This window comes from Quercus robur, chromosome 6, assembly GCF_932294415.1.
Source record: "Quercus robur chromosome 6, dhQueRobu3.1, whole genome shotgun sequence".
Classification (NCBI taxonomy): Eukaryota; Viridiplantae; Streptophyta; class Magnoliopsida; order Fagales; family Fagaceae; genus Quercus; species Quercus robur.
The window spans coordinates 39,044,744-39,066,755 of NC_065539.1; the positions used below are offsets into that span (position 1 = coordinate 39,044,744).

The window sequence follows — 22,012 nt, forward strand, 5'->3', positions numbered from 1 at the left end:
AGTGTTTCGCTAGATTGTTTTTAATCTTATTTGATTTTGTATTTTTATGTTTTTTGTGTTTTTGGAGGAGAGAGGCATAAAAATGAAGCAAAATTGTATATTTAACCTTGTTTTTAACAGAATTGGGTTACGAAACTCTAACTGAGCTAACCTCAGGTGAGTAAAGTATCAAATTTCAAACCACAGGTAAGCAACTTAAATTTCGGCCAAACTACAAGTGGATAAGTTATAATTTGCCCTTATTCTTTTTTCCCTTTCTTGCTCTCTCTCACTCCTCTCCATCTCACTTCTCCATCTTTGGCTCTTCTCTCTCTATTTCTCTCTTCTGCATTTCCCACTCTTCTCTCTCTATTTCTCTATTCTTTTTTCCCCTTCTCAGTCACCCTCTCTCTGAATCGATGATTGCCGGTTCAGTGGTGGTGTTTAGGTGGTGGAGTTAAATCAGTGGCCGGGTTTAGTGGTGGCAGATCGATGTGGCTCGCGTGGGTCGTGGGCCTTGGGTTTGATCGATGTTTCTGGGTTTTGAAGATCAATCTTGGGTCGTGGTGTTTAATTGGCGGTGGTGGCTAGTGATTTGGTGGTGAGTTTGGCAATGGCAATGGGTGTGGATCTTGATGGTTGTTTGTGGTTCCGTGGGTATGGAAATTTTGTCTAAATTTTTGGGTTTGTGATGTGTTAATGCTGTAGTGGTGGTGGCTACTGATTTGTGGGTTGTTGTGATTCAATGGTGGTGGTTGGTGTTGTGGTTTTTGTTTTTGCTTTTGCTTTTTTTTTTTTTTTTTTTTGTTGATTCTATGGTTTTCAGTGGTAGTAGTGGTGATGGCTTTGGTGGGTTGCTGGTGGTGCTTGCCGTGTGTTTGATGGAGAGAGAAGAAGAGAGAAGTGTGAAGAGTATATTATATTATTATTTGATGGTTGATTTATATTATTTTAATGGGCTGAATCTAAAAATAGAAACGAGTTGTGAAATGAGTTGGTAAAATAGATAAAGTGGTGTTTAGAGATATAAAATGAGTTGATAAAATAGATAAAGTGGTATTTAGAAAGAGATTAAATTGGGTCAGGAACTGGCGTAAAGGTATGTTTTACACCAGCCAATCCTGATCCGACACATCAGCAAAATAATAAAAAAAATTACTTTCTCTCTTCCTCTCTCCTCTTCCCATCCCCTTCACTTTTCCAGAAACATTGTAGGCCTGAAGCAACGTTGCTTTTCTGAACATCATTCTCTCTCTCTCTCTCTCACGGTGAATTTTCTTTCTTTTTCTTCTTTTTCTCATCTTTCTTCACCGGTCAAGTTTTCTTCTTTTGCCCCTTTCTTCACCGGAAAACTCCATTAATAAACTAGAAAACTCCAGAAACAAACCAAAAAACTTCACTTCAACACAAACCCATGTCAATCTAAGTCCATTTGGGTTGGATCTAGCTAGGACTGTCCATCAGACCCGGAGACCCGCTCAACCCGGCCAACCCGCCCGCGTCCGACCCGCTGCCACCCGATCCGACGACTCCGGCAGTCGGACGCGGGTTCCAACGAAGCTAACCCAACCCCACACGGGTCGGTTGTCGGTTTTTGATTTCCAAACCCGTGACAACCGACCCAAACCGAATCCTTTATCTTTCCGGCGAAGTATTACAATTTCCCAACCAGATCCGGCGAGATCTCGCCATTATCCAACGAAATCTAGGCCAGATCTCGCCAGATCCGGCCAGATTTCATCCAGATCTCAACAGATCTGGCCAGATTTTGACAAGATCTCGCCGGATCTGACCAGATTTCGTCCCCGGTGATAAACCCGATACTGACCCGACGAGACCTGAAACCAACGAGACCCAAACCGAAAAATTCGACCACCTCTCAGGGTCGGTTTCGGGCCACATTTTCCTCCACCCGAATCATTCGGGTCGATTCCGGGTTGGGCACAAACCCGACCCGGCCCGACTCGTAGACACCCCTAGATCTAGCGATGGCAGCAAGGCAGATGCGATGGTGGCAGCAAGGTAGATCCGGTGGCAGCAACGACGACAGATTTGACTGATTTCCATTGGGTTTTTCATGTGGATTTATGTTGGATTTTTCGTTTGGGTTTTCCGTTGGATTTAGTTTATCTCTCACGCCTCTCATCACAGCACCTAGTTCTTCTTCATCTTTTTTCTTAGGTCCCTTTTTTTTTCTTCTTTAGTTCAAGATTCACAGGTTACTTTTTTCTTCTATCTTTTTTTTTAAAATTAATTTTTTATCTTTATTCAAATACGCATTTGAAGGTTTTATGTTGCAAGGCCTGTGAAGTGAAATTGCTTTATATTGTAGTTTTGAGTTTTTTTTAGTAATATTGTTGTCTATATTGTTCTTTGTGGCTTGGGTATTGCAAGATTGAAGTAAAATTGCTAGTTGAAACTGCTGTGTTGATTTTTTTTTTTTTTTTTTTTGTGGATTTGAGTTTGTGGCATGGGTTTCTCCCTGTATTTTGTTGTGAGTTCCATTGATGGTTGGTTTGGGTGTGTGAACAGCCCCTTTGCTAGGATTTCTTTGTAAAATTTGCAGTTCTTTCAGAGGATTTTGCACAAGAGAGGAAGATATGAAAAAAAAAAAAAGAGATTGTGGCTCCTTCAACGTTGCTTCAGTTGCTTCAGGCCTCTTGGAAAAGTGAGGGGGATGGGAAGAGGAGAGAGGAAGAGAGAAATTTTTTTTCTTTTGCTGTTGACGTGTTGGGTCAAGATTAGCTGGCGTAAAACACACCTTTTATGCCAGCTCCTAACCTAATTTAATCTCATTTAGAAATGTAAAATAGACATTATTTTATATCCTCATAGGCTAATGCCCTTATAAGAACAGGATACAACCAAGGCAGAACGCTGGTACTAAAAAAAACAGCACAAACAAAATTCGATGGCCCTATAAAAAGGATCCATCAACCTTACAAAAGAATTACAAAGACTATATAGTTAATTCATGGGCAGCCATGTTAGCTGCTCTGTTTACCCAGAAGGACCAGCGTAAGAGTCTTGTGATGACAGTCAATTACACAACCACGTATCGTTCTAACTTCTCCAACGTAACTCACCTAACTGATTCCATTTGGGCCCATCGTCTTGGACTGGGAGCGAGGGTAAGACCAATAGAGTAATAATTAATATGGACTAATTCGGTAGCAACAAAGCTGGAATAGCTCAGTTGGCTAGAGCGTGTGGCTGTTAACCACAAGGTCGGAGGTTCAAGCCCTCCTTCTAGCGCTTTCATTTTTAATTTTATAATTTTTATCAAACCTTTGTAATTTTCTCAATAATAATTCTTTTTGTATTTTATAATTTTTATCAAATTATTGTAATTTTCTCAATAATAATTCTTAGCATTTTATGCTTCAACTAATTAACTTGCTCACCGTTTAATTTAATGGAAATTTATGATCCAAAAAATGTATAAACTTCTATGATTTTTTTTTTTCAAGTACCTCATGGAACTTGAATTTAGAGATTCGAGTTCTTCACTTGATAGATGTTTCATTTTCAACCACATAATGAATATGTTTACAAAAATGGCATAACGAGTAAAAAAAAGCCATAAAATATGATTAATAAACATCATAATTAGTTATGCTTCAACTAATTAACCTGCTTTTCACTGGGATTTTTATCCCACATCAGTTGTGTGTGTTAGAGTTTCAGTCCTTATAACTCCAGACTACTACTATAAAGGTTAAACCATTTTATAATTGTACTCTGGTTATATAATGTATTATAAGTCTGTTTAAAAAACTCTAATGCGCTTTCATTTTTAATTTTATAATTTTTATCAAACCTTTGTAATTTTCTCAATAATAATTCTTTTTGTATTTTATAATTTTTATCAAATTATTGTAATTTTCTCAATAATAATTCTTAGCATTTTATGCTTCAACTAATTAACTTGCTCACCGTTTAATTTAACGGAAATTTATGATCCAAAAAATGTATAAACTTCTATGATTTTTTTTTTCAAGTACCTCATGGAACTTGAATTTAGAGATTCGAGTTCTTCACTTGATAGATGTTTCATTTTCAACCACATAATGAATATGTTTACAAAAATGGCATAACGAGTAAAAAAAAGCCATAAAATATGATTAATAAACATCATAATTAGTTATGCTTCAACTAATTAACTTGCTTTTCACTGGGATTTTTATCCCACATCAGTTGTGTGTGTTAGAGTTTCAGTCCTTATAACTCCAAACTACTACTATAAAGGTTAGACCATTTTATAATTGTACTCTGGTTATATAATGTATTATAAGTCTGTTTAAAAAACTCTAATTAGTTATGCTTCAACTAATTAACTTGCTTTTAACCAAAATGTTTATCTCACATCAGTTGTGTGTGTTAGAGTTCCAGTCCTTATAACCTCAAACTACTACTATAAAAGATATGTCATTTTATAATGGTACTCTGATTATGAAATGTATTATAAGGTTTTAAAAAAATTCTATATATTACTTGCATGTTTGTGTGTTCTAATAAGTATCACTGCTTCCTCAAATAAATAAATAAATAAAAACTTATTTTTCACCGTTAAGTCTAACAGAAATCTATGATCTAAAAAATGTATAAACTTTTATGATTTTTTTTTTCAAGTATCTCATGGAACTTGAATATAAAGACTTGAGTTATATATGTTTCACTTTCAGCCACATAATGAATATGTATACAAAAATAGCACAAAGATTAAAAAAAAAAAAAAAAAAAAAAAAAAAGCCATAAAATATGATTAATAAACATCATAATTAGTAGTAATATACGAGACAATATATTAAATTCCTTACTTATGCTTTTTGTTCTGTTCAAAATCTTTAAAAAAAAAAACGTTATAAAAATACAGCATAAAAACGAAAATGAAAAGAGCCCCCAATATACCTGTTACAACGCTAGTTTTGGACCTGACACTATGTACATGTTACTGCCATATATGACTTTGACATCTTTTTTTTTTTTTTGGTTCCTCAAATCACGTTCGCAATCCTAATATCATTGACATAAAATACCAATTTCTCAATAATAATTCTTAGCATTTTATGCTTCAACTAATTAACTTGCTTTTCTCAATAATAAATTTTTATGATTTTTTTTAAAGTACCTAGTGGAACTCAAATTTAGACACTCAAGTTCTTCACTTAATAGATGTTTCGTTTTCGGTCACATAATGAATATGTTTGCAAAAATAGCATAACAAGCAAATAAAGTCATAAAATATTATTTATAAACATCATAATATACTACACTAAATATATTAAATTCGTTACATTCACTTTTTATTATGTTCAAAATCTTAAAAAATGTTGTAAAAATTCAGTATAAAAGCAAAAATGAAACACATAACGTGGTTTGCATACCCCCAATAAAATTTCCAAAGATTGTGGTGGAGACAGGAGGGATATTCTTCTTGCCCAATTGCACTGCTGTTAAGATCCAAGTCTTAACGTCCAGTACCACGCCATGTAGATCTTTGTGTGTGTATGTTTTTTTTACCCCTTCTTTTAATTTTCTAGAACTTCCCAATAATAGAGTATAGAACAACATGGAAAGTAATTTTTTTTTAGTAATATGCACCAATTCAGCATCAGAAAAATGATAATTCATGGCTTCAAGAGAAGTAAGAGGTTACAAAAAGGTAGAGCTATAAATGAATTAAGCTGTTTATGAACCGCTCTAGCTCAGCACGGGAAATACTTGTTTATGTTTATTTTTTTAGCAAACAAAGTCACGCTTAAGTCTAAGTTTAGACTTAACAATTAAATGAACCAAGCTCAAATATAATAATGTGTTCATAAACAAGTTCATGAACATAAAACTTGATTTAATTATATGTAATATTATATTTTTATATGTATATACTTGTCTACAAATATACTTATAGAGACTTGAGATTGTAATGTATATGTTTGTAAATATGTTTATATGATATCAAATTATTATTTTTTATTTTTTTATAACATAAATGGTTCATTTGTCGTAAAAGCTTTTTGTAGGGGCACGATTTGCGTAAAACCGCAGTTGAGTTGTGTTTGCACGTAAATGGGCCCATGCAATATCATTTGTAGAGAGTGGGATCGAAAGGCTAAGTCGTGTTACCCGGCTGTGGTGTTGTTAAAGAGCCCATATATGGTTCAGGCGTATCCGCCTCTAGAACCCCTCATCTTTTTTCCCTGGGTCCGGAGCCCCCCTTCTTTAGGTTACATATTTTTCTTTTATACTAGCATGCGTTCAATTTCCTCCGTCCACGTGTAGGGTCGACCTTTCCAAGACTGATACTTGTCCCATCAGTCCCAGACCTAAGTCGTTGAGTGTGGTTGATAAAGTTAATGGATAAGGTTCTGTTAGGCGCAGGGATATGCATGGGGAAGGTGGCAAAGGAAGCCTTTCTTAGATATTTTAGATTTCCCTTCAAGCCCGTCTTTTTACCTTTCTGCCCTTATTCTTGGGTCAGCCGAGGACTGCACTGTCCTCGGCTGCTTCTCCGGGCCAATTGGGCCATACTATTCTTGAACTCTGGCCATGACCTTTTTCGGCTTAGGCCTTTGGACCCTTCAGCAGCAAATGGGCCTGGCCCGTCGATTATTGGACCCCACAATAGCCCCTCAAAACCCTGCTGTCCGGCCTCTTGGTTGGAGAGGGGGGTTTTGGTAACTCCGAGCCTTCATTACTGCTCATTTAATTCGGCCCTTGATCAACGTTGGCGACTCTTCACCTCCCCGCGGAATGCGCCGGTCCACAAGATGTTTCCCTCGGTTTACGCGTGATGAGCTTATACCGTTTGGTTATCCGTAGCACGCCTTTAATATCTTCCTTTTACGAGACCTCCCAAATCTTACGGTTACTGATAACGTGGGGAAGCGAAACGGATGCGCATTTATTCGCAGATTTCCTTGGGGATCAGAATGTGTTACGTGCCCTTGTCTTACTCCCTTATATAAAGAGAGAAAACCAGAGGTGATTCTTTCATATCTGAATCCCCTAGGCCCTTCTTATAGTTCACTTCTTCCGTCTGGTTACTCCTTATCCAATAATACATCCACCGTAGTAGTCGGCCATGAATGAATCCTTCCTTTTCCAGAAACGCCATGCCCTAACAAAACTTGAGATGGCTCGGTCAGGGCAAGGATGGCGGAGACTCAAGATTTGCCTCCCCATCCTTTTAGCCAAAATCCGAAGCAGGGACTCGTCACACCTCACTTCCGGTGTGACTGAGTCGAAAACCTCCATTGTCATCTCCATCCGCTCTCTCATGAGCATACCTAATATGACTCCCCTTCTCCCTCTTTTACTTCTTTTACTTTCTTTTCATTGCTTCCCTCTTCTTCTCCTCCTTCCTACTCATGTCCTCCATCTTCTTTTTCCCTTGCTTTCTTCAGCGACAAGAGTTTGCTGAAGTGCTTCCATGTGTTCCAATTCTTCTTCCTTCTCCTTTATCTTTTTCTAAAAAGGTTCGTCTCCTGATATGAGTAGCGCTGAGGCAGAGATTGGAAAAGCTTTGAAGGCGAGTTTAAAAGGCAGCTGATTATTTACTTATCTGTACTGCGGATGCTAGTATTATTTTAACAGTTCATTTTTTGTATAGGCTTGTTTAAGCCCTTCTTTGTACGTTGTAACAATTTTCCATATTAATAAAAGTTGTTATTCATTTCTTTCACGTGTTCTATTTTCATGTTTTATAAATTTACACACGCTGCTCGGCACAATGATATAGCATTTGAATTAATGGTAACTAAGGCTGACATATTTGTTAATAAGAAGGCGCCACCACAACTTTAATAAAATTATTATTATTCGACATAACCATCCGACCAGTGAGAAACGAGGCTTACCTTAAATTAGCCGAGATGGGGGTTAAGTGCTAGATATGGTGTAAGAAGTAACTGTCCGAGGATATGTCACCTTCCCAATGAGTAGTTTCCTTGGGCTAACGATCATCAGGCCATTTCGTCATCTCCTGAGCATACTGGCCTTAACCTTTTCCAGTATTTGAGCCGATAAACTCCTCCATCCGAGCAGTTTATTTCCCAAAAGGCTTGAGTCCGAGGACTTCGTAGCGCTTAGGCTCTGCCTTAAACTTAGATTTTTTTCAGTACTTGGTTTCCCCATAGGTTTGGGTCCGAGGACCATACAAGGCCTAGGTTCTGTCCAAGATTCTTTGAGCTTAGCTTCTCCTCTTCCTCAGGTATTTCACGAGGTGCCGAGCAGCAAGTTGTCCTCGGCAACAGTTATTCCTCGGTGGGGGCCATTGTCCCTGGGCCTCCATGCAGAATAGGCCTGGACCGCGAATTTACTTGGCCCATAACTTTAAGGGTATTTACGTAGTTTATGGTTACGTGGTGCTTTCTGGCGTCCCAATGTTCGAGGTGCACCTTCCAGAGATTCCTTTAATCCCCTGGTTACAGGTGGCATTGGAGATTGAGCCTAAGCCATCTTGTCCGTAGCATTCCTTGGGGCGCTGCATGCATTAAATGCCACCACCTTATTTCTTTAAATAAACAGATAGGAGAGAAAGTTACTTCGCCCTCACATCAACTCTTTAGTTTTCTCCCAAATCACAGCTCCTATATTCAGTGCTGTCCTCCCTTAGCATAACATGTTTGAGGCGAGAGTTAGGAAGAAAGAATTCCCCCCGCCACAGGAGCGCCGTGCCCTTATGAGACTGAAAATGGTAAGGTATGGGCACAGGGAGCATAAGTTCAAGAGAGTGCTCCATTTCGATCGAGGGGAAAGGATGTCTCTCCCTCTTTTAGTCAAAATCCGAAGCAGGTTCTGTTCATGCCAGAACTTTGGTATGTCAGAAGAAAGATTCTCCGCCATCACTGCCTCTGCCTTGTGGCAGGAGAATATTTAGAGAAAGCCCCTCAGCTTCCAACTCCCTGCACCTTTCCTTCAGCGGTGTCAGGCTCAAGTTGGGTCTCTTTTGCTGTTTGAGTTGTGGGCAAGTGAGGGCATTGAAGAAGAGCAAGGTCTTGGAGCTGTAGCCAACCTCTCCTCTGATCTACTTCCTCGGCTTTTACTTATTCTCTTGTATCTTCCTTTCTTTTGGTCATGTAGTGAGCTTTGACACAGACTGGTTCTAGCTTTTCATTGTACACTGTACTATCTCTTTGCTTTAGTAAAAAATGGCGATTTCTTTACTTATTTTGAATGCTCCATGTGTATGTTTCTCCTCGGCAGTATTTAAAGCAAGAACTTTTGAAACATAATCCAACTAATTCTAATCTATCGACACTATCAGGCAGAATAATAATAATTCATAGTAAGTTAAACTTAGGAAACTAACCGAGATAACGGTTGAACGTTCCAGAGTAAGCACGAGAATATTGTATGAGGACGACAAATTCTAAATAACTCATCCGAGGGAGTGACCGAGCATTGCGTGACTTTGGTTATGCTTTTGGAAACACATTGCCCCATTCCATACTGGCCCCTTTAGTGTTGAGGATCCGAGGGCAAACTAGAGAATCCATGTAACACAGTTTTCCCTTTTAAGTAGTTGGTTTCCCCAGAGGCTTGGGTCCGAGGACCATACAAGGCCTTGGTTCTATCCAAAACTTGTATTCTCTTTTTAAGTAGTTGGTTTCCCCAGAGGCTTGGGTCCGAGGACCATACAAGGCCTTGGTTCTGTCCAAAACTTGTATTCTCTTTGTAAGTAGTTGGTTTCCCCAGAGGCTTGGGTCCGAGGACCATACAAGGCCTTGGTTCTGTCCAAAACTTGTATTCTCTTTGTAAGTAGTTGGTTTCCCCAGAGGCTTGGGTCCGAGGACCATACAAGGCCTTGGTTCTGTCCAAAACTTGTATTCTCTTTGTAAGTAGTTGGTTTCCCCAGAGGCTTGGGTCCGAGGACCATACAAGGCCTTGGTTCTGTCCAAAACTTGTATTCTCTTTGTAAGTAGTTGGTTTCCCCAGAGGCTTGGGTCCGAGGACCATACAAGGCCTTGGTTCTGTCCAAAACTTGTATTCTCTTTGTAAGTAGTTGGTTTCCCAGGCTTGGGTCCGAGGACCATACAAGGCCTTGGTTCTGTCCAAAACTTGTATTCTCTTTTTAAGTAATTGGTTTCCCCAGAGGCTTGGGTCCGAGGACCATACAAGGCCTTGGTTCTGTCCAAAACTTGTATTCTCTTTGTAAGTAGTTGGTTTCCCCAAAGGCTTGGGTCCGAGGACCATACAAGGCCTTGGTTCTGTCCAAAACTTGTATTGTCTTGTTCATTTATCCACTTCTTAAAGGTCAACTCCTCGAATAAAGCGGAGGAAGCTATCTTGGTGTTTGGAGCCCCTAGGCTTGCCCATGTCGTTGACACCGTGGAACGTAGCCCCTAGTGGGAGCTTATGTTGGAATAGCAACCATGTGTCGCCGGTGATACAGGCACCCTCGTAATCCCTTGTTCGACAAAAGCTCAACTTCGCCACTGCTCGAGCTAACACGTAAGCCTTCCCCATAGACGGCGCCAATTGTAGGGGCACGATTTGCGTAAAACCGCAGTTGAGTTGTGTTTGCACGTAAATGGGCCCATGCAATATCATTTGTAGAGAGTGGGATCGAAAGGCTAAGTCGTGTTACCCGGCTGTGGTGTTGTTAAAGAGCCCATATATGGTTCAGGCGTATCCGCCTCTAGAACCCCTCATCTTTTTTCCCTGGGTCCGGAGTCCCCCTTCTTTAGGTTACATATTTTTCTTTTATACTAGCATGCGTTCAATTTCCTCCGTCCACGTGTAAGGTCGACCTTTCCAAGACTGATACTTGTCCCATCAGTCCCAGACCTAAGTCGTTGAGTGTGGTTGATAAAGTTAATGGATAAGGTTCTGTTAGGCGCAGGGATATGCATGGGGAAGGTGGCAAAGGAAGCCTTTCTTAGATATTTTAGATTTCCCTTCAAGCCCGTCTTTTTACCTTTCTGCCCTTATTCTTGGGTCAGCCGAGGACTGCACTGTCCTCGGCTGCTTCTCCGGGCCAATTGGGCCATACTATTCTTGAACTCTGGCCATGACCTTTTTCGGCTTAGGCCTTTGGACCCTTCAGCAGCAAATGGGCCTGGCCCGTCGATTATTGGACCCCACACTTTTAAATTTGTGAAATGGTAAAAAATTGTGGTCATGATTTTACTATATATGTGAAAATAATAAGTTAATCAAGTAGCCTATAAACAAGCTTGTACTTATTCAACCAAAAAATGAACCAAATTTAAACATGTAATCTTCTATGGTGATGAACTCAAACTTAGCTTGTGTTGGAAATAAAATTAAATGAACAAGCTTGAACTTTTAATCCTTGGCTTGGCTCATTTACAACCGTACAAAATGGCTTAGATTCTAATTAAGCCCCAAAAATCACACAATAATAATGTTAGGAGCTTTAGTTTTTGGCTAATTCCATGACAAATTTAAATGTAAACTTTCATTGTATTCTTGTAATAATGTTGGTTTATTTTGTATGGGCTGGTAAGGCCATAATGCAGGGGTTCACACCTACACGATTTGACTCCTACAAAAATGTTGTTGTCAAGTGAATTGAGAAGCAAAAGTACAAAACAAGAATTTGAAAATCAATTGGGAGAGTGAATTCGCCGCTCACTTCACCACTCTTTCGCTCGTATGAAAATTAGTTACATTTTCTCCGAAATCCCATGATTTTCAAACCCTAAATTCCTAGATATTATTGAAGTGCGAAAGAGACCTAAAAAATCCTAATCATAAACCCACTATCTCTCTACTTTTTTCCTCTCTAATTGCCATAATTTTTTAGCAGATTAAAACCATCACACACATTATAATAATAAAATTGATCATTTCATATTCAAATACAATTATTATAATAATAAAAAAAATTTAATAGATTCTCAAAAAAAAAATAGTATAAAATTATTAATTTAAATTTAAGTTGAAAAAATAAAAGAAATAAAAATTTATACTTTGTTAAACATTCATGTGCATTACACGGATTACTAACTAGTGTGATGTAAATTTATTGGAGAGCAATATGTGAGTGCCGGTCATATAAGATCTTTTATACTTATAATTATATATATTAATGAAAATGAGCTAAAAAAAATTTAAAAAAAATTATATTTTTACTTATTTTTTAAGCAAATTAAATTAATGAAAATAAGTTTTTCGAAATGAATCCCAAATCCTTTCTAGATGCATGGTGTTGTAGAGAAATATCCTTGATGCCCAAGTAGATGGAAATAGGAAGATAAAAGGCAACTAGAGTTTGTGATCCCACCCAAAAGAAGAAAAGAGGTCTTTAACGACAAGGTTTTGACCATCCCAGTTCAAGGGAACATGAACAATGGTGGTTTTACATGTAATTTAGAGTGCTCCTAGCTTGACTAAAAAAAAATTATATACTTATTTTTCAACTAACATTTCTAATCTTAAAATAAAAATAATAAAAAATAAAAATTACTGAACACCATGACTTGAAAATCCAAAAAAAAATCTTGTTCAAAAAAATAATTTTGGTGCCCTAAACATAAATCCTTAAATCCTTAAAAAAAAAAAAACCAAATAACAACAATAAAAATTAGACAAATTTTATATACACAACAAAATCTCACAACATTTTCATTGCACCCTTGTTTTAAATTGTGGTGGGTCACAATATAACATTTTATTATTTTATTTTGACCTAAAAGGGATTGACACCTCAATTGTTGTGATAATTTGTTATGTCCCTAACACAACTCTAAAAATTAACCCAATTAATAGCAAAAATAGCCTAAACAACAACATGATTAGGCCAAACAACAATAAATGAAAAAAATATTCAACAAAAAGCACATTCAAAACCAAAAATTGAAAACCTATAATTATTCATATTCATAACTCATTCAACCCACTCTATAAAAATAATCTCTAATTTCATTTTTTTTTTTTTTTAAACGACACTAAGAGAAATACGGTCATCATGAGTTCTTCTCGACGGTTCTAGCAACTCAGCTCTCCTTGGCGACTCTACTTGCAATTGCAGCAAGTATTCTCTCTCTCTCTCTCTCTCTCTCTCTCTCTCTCTCTCTCTCTCTCTCTCTCTCTCTCTCTATTTACTCTTTTCTATTATTATTTCAGACTCTCTCTCACTTTATTATTCTCATCTTAGCATTCTCAGTTTTGCTTTATCTTTCATTAGTCCCTTTTTGCTTTTTAATTTTGTAAGTAGAAGGAAATTGTAAAAATTCATATATTTGAGTATTTATTTTGTGATGTCAATCGATATATCCTAGAGAAGTTAGTAAACATGAAGCAAGTATTTTAAGGCCCAAATTAGACTAGTTATCTTCCAATAAATTATTTCTATCATTGGAGACACCATAAAGTATCACAACCATCCAAGTGCTTATGAGAACAAGGCAAATTACTTGGACAAGAGAAAGATATTTCTTTTGTAACCACTAGGGCCATTCATTTAAATAAAAGTAAATTATTTTAAAAAAATGCTAGAGCTACAAATAGCAATAGAGCTATGTTTGGGCTAAAAGGGCCATGCCCCCCTCTCCCCCCCCCCCCCCCCTCCCCTCCCCTCTCTAACTTAGAAAAAAAAAAAAAAAAAAAAAAAAAAAAAAAAAAAAAAAAGAAGAGAGAAGAAGAAGAAGAAGAAGAAGCTAACACTATATATTATGCTTAAAATTGAATAAGGGCCCATCAGAACTTAAATTTGGCCCCCAACATTTTTTTGGCCCCTCTTAAAACCAAAAAATAACCCAAATAATTAAGTTCAAACAACATAAAATCAGGCCAATGTCATGAAATTGTAAAAAAAATAAGAATAACAATTACAAATTTGTATAGCAATCTCACTGTAATTCCCAACAAAATTTCAAGGCCAAATACCCATTTGAGAGTGTTTCATTTGAAGAGAGGCAAAACATGTTGTTTCCCTAAAGTCTAGAAGCAGCCACACCAACACCATTAGAAGAAAGTGTTTGAGCAAATCGTCACCCCATGCCACCAAATCTGCTAGACAAAGTCAAGGTGGAACCTGAACCTGAGGCAAAAGATCCTTTAAAGGTAAGTTTGGGCTATCTATGAGTGTGCATGGTGTTGGTCTTTTTCTTTTTTTCTTTTTTTCTTTTTAATTTTTTATCTGAATACAAATTTGCTACAGCCCAATCTAAGTATAAGTGTATGTAAAACTTTAGTCTAGAGACCTGAACCTTAACCCTTGCCCCCCCTCCCTCCCCCCACCTTATAAGAACTTATATTTGTAAAGTGACAATCATGCCAAAAGTGCGCGATAGTGCAATGGACTTCTTTGAATGTTCAAAGTTTATGCTTTTCTTGTGTTGGGGTGGGGGGTGGTTTGGTTGTGGTAAAAGGAGGAAAAAAAAAACACTTATATGTTTTTCTTTGGAAGTTTTTTAAAGAAAACTGCTGGTATACGGTAGGGTGGGCCAATGGCAATGTTGTCTCTTAGTTTGACTTTGTTATAATTATATCCAAGAGACAACAAAACATTACCAGCATAAATAATTAATCTTAGCAACAATCTTACCAACAAATTAGTATTTTAGTTTAGCATTTTTTTTTTTTTGTTTGATTACTTGTGATTTGTCCTCAAATGTTTGCTTTAATAAATAATTGCATTGTAATGTATTAAAAAACTGTTATTTTGTGTCTTTTCATTTGTTGGTAATTTGTTAATACTAAATGTATACTAATTTACATTTTCATTAATTTTTTTTTAGCTCCCATCCCTCAATTGTCTGGCTTGGTCTCTACCTACAAATTATCTTACCTTTTTTTTTTTTTTACAAACTACTGATGTAAACTTTACATTGTAGACTAGATAAATGTTTACAATTGTGTACATTGTACATGAACAGTATAACGTAAACTATATTTGTCCAAAATAAAAATTTCCAAAGATAGTGGTGGAGGGAGGAGAGATATTATTCTTCTTGCCCAATTGCACTGCTGTTGAGATTCAAGTCTTAACAGGCAGTGCCATGCCAAGTAAGTTTTTTCGTTTGTGTGTGTGTGTGTTTTTTCTTTTTTTTCCCTTCTTTCTTTCTTTAATTTTCTAGAATTTCCCAATAATAGAGTGAACAACAACTTGGAAAGTAAATTCTTTTAGTAATATGCACCAATTCACCGTCAGAAAATTGGTAAGTCATGGCTTCAAGACAAAGAAGCTATAGAATGGCACAGATTTTGATTAAGCCTTCAAACATCGCATATAAACAGTATTATTCATTTATGCTTTTACTCAAGCTTCACAACCATACAGTCAATATGTCTAAAAAGAGTGTTACTTACATCATCACAAACTGAAAGTGAAAAAGGCTGTAGAGTCATTCTAACACTCTTCATCTTTATTATAGGAGTTCAAAGCCTGAAATGCAGCAAGGCAGAAGTCCCATCTAAGCCTTTTTCATTGAAGTAGTTACAATAGTCTTTCACTGTGGTTTCCCTATACTTTGGAGGATTGTCTTCTGACAATAACTCCTTGATGGGTCCGTAAAGTTTTGGGGATGGCTGAAGACCTGTGTAAAAAAAACATGCCACAGATACTCTTGGACCAACCTGGTTTGCCAATACTCTGTGTTCAACGCTTTTAAACCTGTCATTTGTTATAAGCTGAAAACACCAAACGGTAAAATTTTGTAAATTAGCTACAACAATAAGAATCCTTGTTGATTTTGGAGCATCAAAATTGAGAAATACAAAAGAAATTTATCTACACCAGCATCAAACCAAGCAAACAAAAACAAGCATCATAGTTTTTCATATCATTAATAATAATTTCATGTATTCCATTTGTTTGGACAAAAATGATCCTTCCAATGTGCAAGTGAATGGATTTGCTCTTGATCGAAGGGGTATGTGATAGGGTAACAGAAGCTTTGGAACTTGGAAATAGTTTACTTTGGGGAGCTGAGAACATTGGTATTACACTACAACACAATACTCTTTGGCGAATGGCTTCAAATCTGGAGTCCCATCCCTCTCACATTAGACTAACAGGTCATTAATAAGTATTTGTATTTGTAATATGATTATAATATACACTTCCATAAAAAAATTTATTTTAGGAGTTGGCAACAAGATCCCCAGTAGATAAATAGAAAGTAAAACAAAAAGGTATTGCTAAATCTATGAGTGTCGTTACCAAAATTGATAATGATTAATTGGATCCAATAATATTATATTAACTACTCATTCTTGTCGTTGTTATTTGATATCAGACTTCATCCTCAACTAATCACATTACTCGCACATTAATATTCCATCAGCTAAATAATGTGAAGACTTACTTGAAGAAGATCTCCAATGTTAACCACTAGAGCCCCGGGCACGGGAGGGATATCGATCCACTTGTTCTGATGCAGAACTTGGAGTCCACCAATATGGTCTTGTAGAAGCACAGTGAAGAAGTCATTGTCAGCATGCTTACTTGTGCCCAATGTTAAATCTGGTTGTGGGCAAGCAGGATAGTAATGGCACAAAACTGCAAGCCCTTCAGCGCAATCAATGTCATTAAGGTGGTTTGGGTTCAAATTTCATTACTTGCTTAGAGTACTCTGCAAGTATATCTCTGCGAGTAGTTATATAAAGCACATAAGGTGGTCATGCTTCATAGGATACAAATCATTCTCAATGTGAATGAAAATACAACCATTATAATATAGATACGGGAAATAGGATAGGAATTCACAAAATGAGTATTTAAGTGTAAAAATATTATGTAGTTTACATTTTGAAATCCCAAAAATAAAATTTGCTACCATTTTGTATTTCTGGTTAAGTGATTTTGAAGAAGAATATAAATGAATGAGGCCTATTAAGAAATAAGCACAATTCAATCTCACTTTAAAAATAGTGCTCTCTAGAGGACAAGGCCGATGGGTGCTAGAGAAACATCATCATTACTTTCTCCGGATGATCTATCTAATAATAATTTAATATCTAGAGTTTTAGATAACTATTTTAATATTTGCATAGAAGATAAAAGTCATAAAACCACAATTATGATTACTGATTAGTATGCCAATGAGATAAGGGTTTATTTATAAAATAAATAAGACTCTGTTTCTCATTCATCTTCCACTAGTCAATAATCCGTGAAATGTAATAGAAAATAATATGATTTTTTTTAATCTTTTAATTTGTTGTCTAAACTGAAAAGTTTCTTCTTCTTTTTTTTTTCTCTTAAAAAATATGAAATTTCATAATTACCATAATTATTAATAGACATTTATGATGATTGTATTTGTATAAGGCACTATATATTCTAGAATTAACCATTTATTGTGACTATGTTTGTATAACGAACTATATATTCTACTATTTAAAGAAAATATAATGTGTCAAGATTTTAATAAAGGGTTTATATATGAAGTGTTTGTTTAGGAACTGTGGGGACTATGGCCCAAAGTAGTGAGTTGGGTCTTGAGCCTTGTCCGAGGACACTAGCTAATCCGAGGAGACAAACATGACTTAGGTGATCTACGTTACAACCCTTATCATAGGAGACAAAGAAAGGAGGTCTGAGGAGTAACTTCTCCATGGACACTGAAAATCCGGAGCAAATGTATATTCAAACTATTGAAGCACACTCCCTGAACACGTGAAAAGAAAGAAAACTCAAAATATCTAAGGAAAAGCTGCAACCACCACATTAAATACACTACAGTTGCTTTTTTGGCCACATTAATGTGGAGAAGACCCCTGAACAGTACTACCTTGGTTGCTGCAACTCACAGAGAACTGAAAGGGATGTCTAATAGAATAGGTGCTCAGGTAGGAGTTCAGGTGACCAACAAGTGTAAGGTCCAGATGATTAGAGATAGCCTATGTAATGTAAAAAAGCTCCCATAAAAGAAGGGAGAGAAAAAAGAGAGAAGGAGAACGGGAGCATGTAAAAGAACCCTAATATGGTGATCTGTAATCATAAAAATTTTAGTCCCCTCGGACAGATAGTCCTTTGACCGTCACAGATTTTTTTTCGTGTTTATTTACTCTTAAATTCCATGCAAGCCATTGTTCAACTCATTTTAACCTAGTTCTTCGACCCATACTCTACATAAATTCATTGTATTGGGCTCTTAGGCCAAGATTCCATAAAGTCCAGGATTGGACTCCAAATCTAGCCCCTACAGGAACAATTTATCTAGCTTTTTGCTTAAAGTGCTGTAAATAAAACCTAAATAGTAAGAGTGTGTTTGGCATGAGCTTATAAGCTCATCTTTTAGCTTTTAACTTTTTTTTAGTTTTATATACAGCTTTTTAAAATTTCACTTTTTCCCGCATTTTCTCACATTTTCAAATTTTTTTCAAAGGTACAGGAATACTTTAGCATACTTTCAGTAAAAAGTTTTCAGTTTCAACTAAATAAACTGTTCCCAAACGGATCCTAAATAAAATAAACTAATTGATTTTTTGCTGCAAATACCATAAAAAAGTTAGAGGATTAAAATAAATAAATCTTAAACCCAAATTTTTGAGCAAAAAGCAATACAAAGCCAAATGGTTCTCTAACTAAGTTTGAGTCGGACCCATGTAAAACATTAAATGATTGAGTCGGTTCTCTGACAAAGATTTAAGCAATAAGCAAAAAATTAAAATAAGCTGCTTCTTTTGCAGGCCTGCAAATAGTAAATAAGATAAGCAAAAAACCATCTTCTCTTTTTTTTGGTAAAGTAAAAAAAAACCATCTTATCAACTGTGGGGTCCAATAAATTGTGGCCTTGGCCCATTTTTACATTGGGACCCAAGGCCCGAGCCGAGGAAGATTATAGCCAAGGATAGGTAGCAAAAGTCCAAATAGTCTTGAGATGCAGCTGAGGATGATTCTGTCCTCGGCATATCTGAGGTATCCCTGGAAGGAAGGGCAAAAACAGTATAGGAACAGTTTGGATAAAAAATCTAAAATATCTAGGTCAACAGAGAAGGGTACACTGGATAGAATAACGACCAAGGACAAAGGGAAAGCTGCCCTTACTGCCATTCAATACTTTGCACTTGACAGAGCCATACTCTTCAGCTTTTACAACCACCCCCAACCACTCTGGGTATGGGTTGATGGGACAAGTATCAGTCCTGGAAAATCGAACCCACACGTGGACGTTGGATAAGGGATACAGGCTAGTATAAAAGGAAAAGTAAGCATCCAAAGGAAGAGGCTGGGAAAAATGGCCAAAAACCAAAGCCTCCCAGCCCGCCTCCTGGAGAAAAACTCCTAGAGCGAACACGATTTAAATTATGTATGAACACCACGAAAAACCCTCCGTCTGGTGACTAAGGCCTAACCTTTCAAACCCACGTTCTACAAATCATATTGTTTGGGCCTATTTACGTGCGAACCCAATATCGTGTTAGGTCGTTACAAATCGTGTCCTTACATCAACAATTCACAAACACACACGAAATATAACTTAAATTCAATTAAAAATATATATTAAAATGACGCAGTGTAAATTGCAAGACCTTAAAAAGCTATCTGACATAATATTATGATGTCAATTGTAAGTCAAATGTCTTTGGTTTATGCCTACCATTAAACGAATCAAAAATCAAAAGATATAGGTACTAACTCATAATTCAACACAAGGTCCCTGCATTAATAATCCATTCTACAGTTTCCTAACAACTTTATAGTTTAGTAATATTATCCCTTCTCCTCAACACAAGAAAATAATAATAATAATAATAATATTTAATGATGGAACTAGCAAGAGCCCAATAAAGCCCAAGCCCAAACCTCGAATAACTCTCATTTAAATCTGTTTGAATAAGTTACACATGCCAAACTCCAACTGACTATAAGTCCAAACCTAACATAAATGCAACCTCATTTCTCTTCAAAAAAAAAAAAAAAATGCAACCTCATTTAACCAATACAACTTACCTCCAACCAAGAGCCCAATAAAGCCCAAGCCCATTAAGCTCTAAAGCCCAGTCCAAACCTCATAAGCTGAACCTTAAGTCAACCCAAGCCAAAATCAATTAACCCTAAGCCCATTTCAGTCCAAGCCTATTCTCATTTTTCCTATTGACAAAAATGCAACCCAATTCCCACAAACTAGACAAACACCCTCACTTTTCCCAAATTAGCATTTTCCTTGAACTCAATTAACCAATTTTATTTATAAAAAATAAAAAAAAATAAAAAAAAAAAAAAGCAACCCCATCCTTTAAAAAATTATAAACAAAAATAACTTTGTTCTTGCCCCCCCCAACACACACACACAAAAATAAATACTCCCTCCGTCCCACTTTGTTTGTCTTCTATTCCATTTTTGGATGTCCCAAAATATTGTCCTGTTTCTAAAAATAAGAGTTATTATTTACTAATATTCCTATTATACCCCTATTTACTAATGTTCCTGTTAATAATTCAATTTTTTGATAAATTTATTTAAGGGTAGTTTTGGAAACTTATACATTTTTAAAAGGTAGACAAGATAATAAATGATATTCCCTTAAAAAGTTTGACTTTTCAAACAGGACAAACAAAGTGGGACGGAGGGAGTAATAAATAATCTTAGCAGTTAAGTAGTAATAAAATCAGAGATTAAAACCGCTACACACGACCAATAGTAAAACTACTCTTTCTTTCTCAAAAAAAAAAAAATAGTAAAACTACTCTTCTTAACTCAAAATTCTAGCTTTGTCCCTCTTTTGAAACTCGTCATTCTTACCCCTTATTTATTTACAAAACTTTGATCTTTGAAGTGGCTAGAATATTGTTGTTCTTGACGTTATATTTTGCCCAATAATGTTAATAAATATTTCAGTCGATTATAAATAGTAGATCACATACCTGCACGAAGCTGGCAAATCTTGTAGCTTTGGAGGATTACGAGCCATCGTACAATGAAATGTATCCCTCCAATTGGTCGCGGCTCCACTGTACAAATCAAAGTTGCTGTTGTACACCACTGGTCTCATGCGGTCACGTGTATACAACTCTTTCTTAACCTCAGTATCTTGCTCATAAAACCTACGCGCTCCTTCCTTAACCTCCTCCAGAACGCTCACAGGGATCCCATGATTGACCACCTGAAAGAAGCCCCATGTCTCTGATGCTTCACCAACCCTTTCAACAATCTCCTTGCGTTTAATTACATCTTTGTCGATGCCTTCGAGGTCTATGGCAGGAATACTGAACTGGGTGTCACCAGTAGTAGCTGAGGTCTTGTCCAAACTCTCTTGTGGGTGACGGAATATACGAGGGATCTTAGTAACCCCAGCATCTACAAGTCCTTTAACACCAGCTTTTGTATCATCAAAAGCCTTCAACTCACTTGCTCTATCATAGTCTGGCACTTCATCTCTGCTAGTAACAACCATTTTTTTTTTCCCTGCTTTTATGAGGTAGCCGAGGAAGTTCTGCTCAAAACGAAACTTATCTATAATATATGCATAAAACAAAGTGATTTAGGCCTCACAGTTATACAAATCCGTATTCTAATATCCACATATACATACATACATACATACATACATACATATATATATATATATATATATATATATATAAAAATTGATTTAAGATTTTATTATAGTTAGTCATTCCATTCCATTAGAATATTGTCACATCAATTTTTTTTTAAATGATATAATTGATCATTTGATTTACATATTCAAATACAATTATAATAAAAGTTTTAATGTGTAATTAATAATTTCATATTAAGGGCAAAATACAATAAAATAATAATAAAATAATATTTGTTAAATTTTCATGTATATTGTACAAGTTACCGATTAATGTGATATAAATTCATAAAGGAGCAATATGTGGCCATATATATATATATATATATATATAGAGAGAGAGAGAGAGAGAGAGAGAAATGCAAGACGCCCTTGAACTTTGGATTAGTAGTTATTACACTTCCTAAACTTTTATTTTAGCTAATTTGCTCCTTCAACTTCACTCATGTGCCAGATTAGTACTCCAGTACGACTTGTGTTAAACTAAGTAACGGAACTCAATGTGTGTTAGATAGAGAGAAATGCAAGACGCCCTTGAACTTTGGATTAGTAGTTATTACACTTCCTA

General features: G+C 36.3%; 1 non-coding gene and 1 pseudogene across 1 annotated transcript; one reads left to right on the top strand and one right to left on the bottom strand.

The window, feature by feature from the left end:
• The first annotated feature begins 3,160 nt into the window (after nt 1-3,160).
• TRNAN-GUU (transfer RNA asparagine (anticodon GUU)) lies at nt 3,161-3,234 on the top strand. The gene has a single exon. It is a non-coding gene; the product is annotated as a tRNA-Asn (tRNA).
• Nucleotides 3,235-15,175: 11,941 nt separating this feature from the next.
• LOC126688698 (1-aminocyclopropane-1-carboxylate oxidase homolog 3-like) lies at nt 15,176-21,350 on the bottom strand (annotated as a pseudogene).
• Nucleotides 21,351-22,012: the final 662 nt, after the last annotated feature.